We start from the raw sequence: 7157 nt of genomic DNA on the forward strand, positions 1-7157 counted from the left end.
AATTGAAACTTTGTAGCTTGAGTGGAGGCTTAGGCCTGCAAAGGCTGGCAGAAAGCTTGGCTTCCTCTGTTACCTAGGAAACCTTGCTCTCTGTGGCTGTAGCCATCTTGGTTTGGGTTAATTTGCATACTAGCTTTGATTGGATGGTGGGCGTGGCTTGTGGGCGTGGCTTGTGGGTGTGTCGGAGGTATGGTCAATTTGCATATTTGTCTATTATTAGATAGGATAGAGATACATGTATATATATACAGATACATAGGAGTGTGTGTGTATCTCTATATATACATATATATAACTATTATATATTTCATAATTAGGTATGTATTCCATATTTAAAATATATAATGTATATTATATAACTATTATATATTATATGATACATACCTATATATGTAACCATTATAAATTCTGTGTAAATTAAAATTTTATATCTACATAAAAAAATTTTAATCATCACCTGAGGATATTTTTCCATTGATTTTTAGACAGAGTGGAAGAGAGAGGGAAAGGCAGAGAGAAACACTGATGTGAAACACATCAATCAACCAGGGTCCAGGCCAGGGAGAAGCCTGCAACTAAGCCACATGCCCTTGACCAGAATCAAACCCAGGACCCTTCGCTCCCAGGCCAACATGCTATCCACTGGGCAAAAACAGCTAGGACTACAACATAGATTTTTGAAGTAGTTCTAAGAAAAAAAAAAAGATTTAGTATTCATTCTGTACATGTATTCATTCTGTATACATTGACATTTTCTCAAATATTTCTTTTGCTAGTAAAATCTATCACTATCCCTATACTTTATATTATGACTATTATAATAAAAGTTGCAATAAAACAGGAACAGTGTCAAAATCATTGCTACAAATTATATAGGCTTGATACATACTTTCAAAATATGGTTAAAAAGTAAAAAGTGAGCCAATCTGATTACTAAATATATACTATTCACATTTTATATAATATATGTATATATATATTATATATATGTATACACACATTATTTTATATACATATATTTAACTATTTTATAAGGACTTGGAATATAATGACTATACTATCTATCATTTGCAGAGCATCAGCCCTGTTGCAGCCCCTAGCACACAGTAGAAGAACATGAAGATTGACCACAATGATGACCATAGAGATAAATTTATAAATACCAAAATAATGGAAACTTTATTTTTTACCAGGGTTATAGCTCAGACACAACCTTTGGAAATGGCACCATAATTTTCACTACACAACAAATAATCAAAGATACTTGTATGTAGAGTGGAATAATTGCACTCTACATACAAGTATCTTTGATTATTTTACTTTGATGCCTAACACAGATGTAGTTGGCAGTTTCTCTATAGGGAAATTTTACAAGGTCATTTGTTAAAACAAGCAGAATATAAATCATCAGCACAATAAATACTTTAGCCCTGACTGGTAAGCTAAGTGGTTAGAGAATCAGCCTGAGCAGCAGAGAGTTGCAGGTTTGATTCCAAGTCAAGGGCACCTGCACCTGGGTTGCAGGTTCAATCCCCACCCCAGTCAGAGTGCGTGTAGGAGACAACCAATCCATGTGTTTCTCTCATATAAATACTTCTCTCTCCTCTCCCCCTTTCCGCTTGCTTCCACTCTAAAAAATCAATGGAAAAAATATCCTCACTCTTCCAGGGAGGATTAAAAACAAAACGAAACAGAAATGCTTTAAATGCTTTAATATTACCTTATCAAGAGAAGATTTCAATAAACAGAAATCAAATATTGTTAACTGGCCCTGCGCCAGTATTTGCAATATATTACAGATTTTCAAGAATGCAATAAGGAAATTAATGGCACATTTTATTGGAGACCACATTATCTGAGACCTCAACTTCAAATATTCCGCCCGGAAATAGCAATGGTATGTTTGACTGAATCTCTGCTCAGTGACACAAAAACACAGGCCTGACATTCTTCCCTTTGCTCCCACTGAATGTAAGCTCCTCCATGAGGTATGAACACATGACTGGCCTAACAGATGACTCTGAGTTGCCTTAATGCCTTTGGAATTCTAACCATTAATCTAAGCTGAGAACAACTAAGCATGTAATTGAACAACATGTAATCCAAAAGGCAATAAGTATAGTCACTATCATTTGCCACACATATTACTAAAGATATTAATATTCATTAATAATTTTTCTAGAAAAAGAAGGGTATTCCTGAAAATGTTTCTCCTCAACTTAACCTAAATTCCTGGTCCTTTATAATTAGGTTTTTTCCTAACTTCTTTTATAAACGACAATCATGAGACTTCAAAGGAAAATATAGGGAGAGAGGATCAGTCCCTTTGCCTGAGATATGATCTTCATTCACATCAGCTATAAACGTCTGACACGCACACTAATGGTGTTTACAGTACAATTCTTAGTACTCCTTCTGTGCATAGCTCCCTATGTCTTCAAAGCTATTTCTTTGGTTTAATAATGCTTTAACACTAAGACACAATTTATGGAATTCAGCAGTATCATTCATCTAAAGGTCATTGAGATTTGCTATTATTTAACTGTTAATAATAACTATTCATTTTTTTACTAATGCGTGTATTGTTAGATTCATGTGTAGACAGATACATGTAGGTAAAGTTTCAGACTTAGCCCATTTGTAAGGCAAAATTACTGTATAAAAATTAATTTCCACCAAAGAAATCTTAGAAATAATATTTGCAGTGGACTGAGGACTGTTACACATGTAGTTTGACATTCATTTCTGACCTATGCTGTGAATAACTCAGAAGGATCCTGACACTGCACATTTCACAATATCCAGGCAAAATAGAAAGACATAAGTGCATTTTCTTCTTTTTACACTTTGCTCCAGCCTCTCGCATAGGAAAACACCAGTAAACTGAGGAATAATGTCAGTGTATGTGTGTGGAATACACTAGTGGGGGGGGTCTATTTTCAGGTTTTCACAATTAATAGAGAGTGTTGTTTCAGCTTTCCTCTCTCTTCAATGTTTGACACTCTTATTTCACAGGACTATTTGTAACATCGATTTGGCATTTGTCAATAATAAGGGCATTGTGTAAAATACATTTGAGTATTGTAAGATAGTTATAAATATGGTATTAACTTTATTATTTTTCATCTATTTCAAAATTTCTACCTTTGATTCATTTACTTGTTAAATTAGTATGGATTGATTGTCTGCACTGTACTGATTACTTTTATCTGAGCTTATTTGCTTCAACAATATAGACTTGTCACACATAGTTGACAGATCTGAGCTGAGACTCAGGGAAACAAAGGCAGTTGCTCACTCAGTCAAAGCTGGTCTATTTTATGACTTGAAATACAGCACTCTCTCTATTTCTCAGCCTTCCTCTTTTAGAATGTGAGCAATACTTGCAAACCACAAACATTGTGGAGCCCAACGAAGTTGGTTTCAAAACCTGAGATTTCTAATTACAAATTGCATAATTTTAAAAAGGTTTAAACTCCATAAACTTCTGTTTGCTCATTTGCAAAACAAGAATAAAAGTAATATTTTAATAACATTTTGAAAGAATGAGAGGTGATATATGTACAGTACTTAGGGAAATAATAGATGTTCATTCATAGTAGCTAGTGAAAATACATTCCTTTCAGCAAGAGCACTGTTTACCATTAGACTGGGAGTAAATACAGCAAATGTCTGCTCCTCGCTCATTTTTAAACATGGCTATATGGCTCTCTAAGAGTGCTTAGGTCAATACTGAAAAAGAAGGACAAAAGGTTATCTTCTGATAAGTGAGAAACTACAAGTGAAAACTGAATAAGTAATAAATATTTCAGGTAGTGCTTAGTATTATGAAAAAGACTAAATCCTAAGAAGCAAGTGATGAATGATGGTATTGGGGATGGAGAGGTCTACCTCAGGTGGGGCGCTTAGGCAAGGCCTCTCTGAAGAGGTAACAGTGGACCAGAGACCTGAATGAAGTGATAGAGTAAGTCATAAAAGACCTGCGGGATGGCCGAGGGAGAAGTAGATATAAGGCACAGAGGCTGTAATAAGCTTGCTCTTAAGCAAAGAACAAGAGGGAGGGCAGTGAGAGGATGGTAGGAGGTCATCAGACATAGGAGGGTCCCGATCATATAGGCTTCTATAAGCACTTGGATTTATTCTAAGTGAGTTCAGATGCCATTGAAGGGATTTGTTGAGAGCAGTGCAATCAGGGATCAGCAATAAAAAGCTCTCTCAGACTGCCGAATGGAGAATAAAATCTTATGTGGAGAATAAATTCCTGTGTGGTTAAGCATGGAAAGTGAGGAGATAAACTAGGTTATTGTCATAGGCCAGGTGAGTGATAATGATGGCTCAAAGTTAGGCTGTTAGAACAAGTGATGAACGCAGTTTGCATGAAACGAAGAGAAAGAAACAGTGGCTTTTGCAGGTATGCCCCCCCCCGTCCCCTGCCCCCACCCCCCTGCCAAGCAACGGGATAAACAATAATTTCATTCACTGAGATGGGAAAGACTGAGGAACATGTTTTAAAAGTGTGCGACCAATTAGACATCTAAGTGGACTTAGTAAATAAGAAGTTAGAATATAAGTCAGATCCTCTGGGGAAAGATTGTTATTAGTTATCAACAGGATTCACCAGCTCATGGGTGAATTCCATGTGGCCAAATAAGATCGCTCTTGGTAGTGATACCTAAGGTGGTGTTCCCACAATCTCCTAGAAGTGCACAAATCCATTAGGGTCCAGAAAGAAAATAACAGAGCATAATTTTATATTTATTCTTACACTTAATTAAATGCTGTGATTCAATACTGATGCCCTTGCCTACCCCATATCAGTCATTTATGTATCACACTGCACTCGGGGTGTCCTGGGGTAACTGTGAGAATTGTATAACAAAGAGGTGTGATGGACAAAGCTTCATTTTTGTTTTTGTTTCTGTTTTGCTTTCAAAATAATACAGCACCTTGTAGTTTACTTATATCTGCACACATAAGCATATAGGAATAGGTTACCTAATTTTTAAAATAGCTTTTTACTATGAACATTTTATTTTGGGATAACTTTAGATATACAGAGAAGTTACACAGTTTCCATACACTCTTCACCCATACATGATTTTAGTATCTTTGTCAGAAGTAAGAAACCCACCTTGGTACATTGCTACTAGATTCAATCAAGAGAGAAAAATGATAATCTACTTCAATCCAGCAACGAGTTGAACTCAAAAAAATCAAAACAAGCAAAAAAGACTATATAAATATTATTTTATATTCATTATGTTTTACAATTAATTTTGCCCTGAATGGATATGAAACCTTAAGATATTGGTTACTGATGGTATAAGGCCATTAAAATTAGCAAGGCATTTAATTAATTTAAAATTAGTATCATTGGCTTAATCATTGAACAGAAAGTAGGAAAGAAGCTGGTTAGTGGTCAACTTCTAAACCACAGAAACAGCAGTGAACCTGTGATACTTTGATGAAGAGATGGACACCCCCCCACCCAATGCAGGTGAAGGGTACCCAAGGTCAACACCAGCAGGCACCAGGAGGACCAATGGCATGTGACGTGGTGTAATTGTATTTGATGCTTTTCTTTTATATATATTTTTTCTTTTATATTTCTAATAGGAAGGGAGAGGGAGAGAAAGAGATTAGAAACATCAGTGATGAGAGAGAATCATTGATAGGCTGCCTCCTTCACTCCCCACAGTGGGGATCGAGCCTGCATGCGCCCTGACCAGGAATCGAACTGTAACCTCCTGGTTCATAGGCCGATGCTCCATCACTGAGCCACACCAGCCAGGCAATTTCATGCCTTTTCTAAAACAATTATTCTCTCTAGAAATGATAAGAATGGCAGCACTGGTTTTCAAGACCAAACACAATCAAAAGCTACCATCAGGGCCAAGCATTGGCCTAACCTTGTATCACCAAGAAAGAGCCAGTATTCTGATTTCATCCTCTAAAGCAGTGGTTCTCAACCTTCCTAATGCCGCGACCCTTTAATACAGTTCCTCCTGTTGTGGTGACCCCCAACCATAAAACTATTTTCGTTGCTACCTCATAACTGTAATTTTGCTACTGTTAATGAATCGTAATGTAAATATCTGTGTTTTCCGATGGTCTCAGGCTCTACAGCATCAGTTCTCAATCTGTGGGTCGCGACTCACAGGTTGAGAACCACTAGCAGGGTTGCCTAAGACCATCGGAAAACACAGATATTTACATTACGATTCATAACAGTAGCAAAATTACAGTTATGAGGTAGCAACGAAAATAATTTTATGGTTGGGGGTCACCACAACAGGAGGAACTGTATTAAAGGGTCACGGCATTAGGAAGGTGGAGAACCACTGCTCTAAAGGTATACATGTCAAAAATAAAAACTCTACACTGGAGACAGACGTTCCCTAGTCTCTCTGATTTGTTGTATTCCAAATGAGTGCCTCTGGCCTTTTAAGCATCACAAGGAAATCAGTGGGGAGGGAATCATGTGCTAACCAAATACTTAAAGGGCAGAAAAACTCACTGATGTGAAAGAGGATTAGTAAAGGGTGCAGAAGAGCACCGGCCCCTCCCAGTTTGGGTGAGCAGATTTGTGATTAGTTATGAGGCAGAAACCCACATGCAATTAACAGCTCTGACATCAGGGGACTGGCAAATATAAAACACTCAGCTCTAAGAGAGCTTCAGCAGAGAATCCCCTCAGGAGTCGAAGGTACTGGAGAGAAGCTCCATGGGTAGTGGGTGGACTCCAGCCAGGCCTCCATTAGGCTGGGGGGATTTTAAATCATGAAAATTAACTTGCTGGAAACCTGCTCCCAATTCCTCTTGCAGCCCCATGGTTAAGTGTAATTAGTGGTGGTGACCTGCTAATGACTGCTTTTGATAAATGGCATCCAGGATGAGTATTTTTATAAATAGAAATTAAGACGGAAGTAAACTAAATGACTAGGGTTGGGGATTTAATTACGTGGGTATTATACATGTCAAAATTTTTAAGGTAAATAACTGTTTTTCTGACTTGAATTGTCATGGGACAGATGTGAAAAGCATTTTGAAGGTGGGTTGGAAAGGGCTCATGCCATTTATAACATGCCAAAGGGGGAGGGGAGGAGAAGCCTTGTATAATTCCATTTTGCTTTCTCCTTTTCAGCTTGATTTTTATC

At 37.2% G+C, this 7157-nt stretch overlaps 1 long non-coding RNA gene across 1 annotated transcript in view; it reads right to left on the reverse strand.

Moving 5' to 3' along the window:
* The window catches only part of LOC307110466, a 63324-nt gene that overhangs the window by 23945 nt on the left and 32222 nt on the right, over nucleotides 1–7157 (reverse strand). The gene's annotated exons all lie outside the window — the stretch shown is intronic.

Source organism: Cnephaeus nilssonii (genome assembly GCF_951640355.1).
Source record: "Cnephaeus nilssonii genome assembly, chromosome: 14".
NCBI classification, from domain to species: domain Eukaryota; kingdom Metazoa; phylum Chordata; class Mammalia; order Chiroptera; family Vespertilionidae; genus Cnephaeus; species Cnephaeus nilssonii.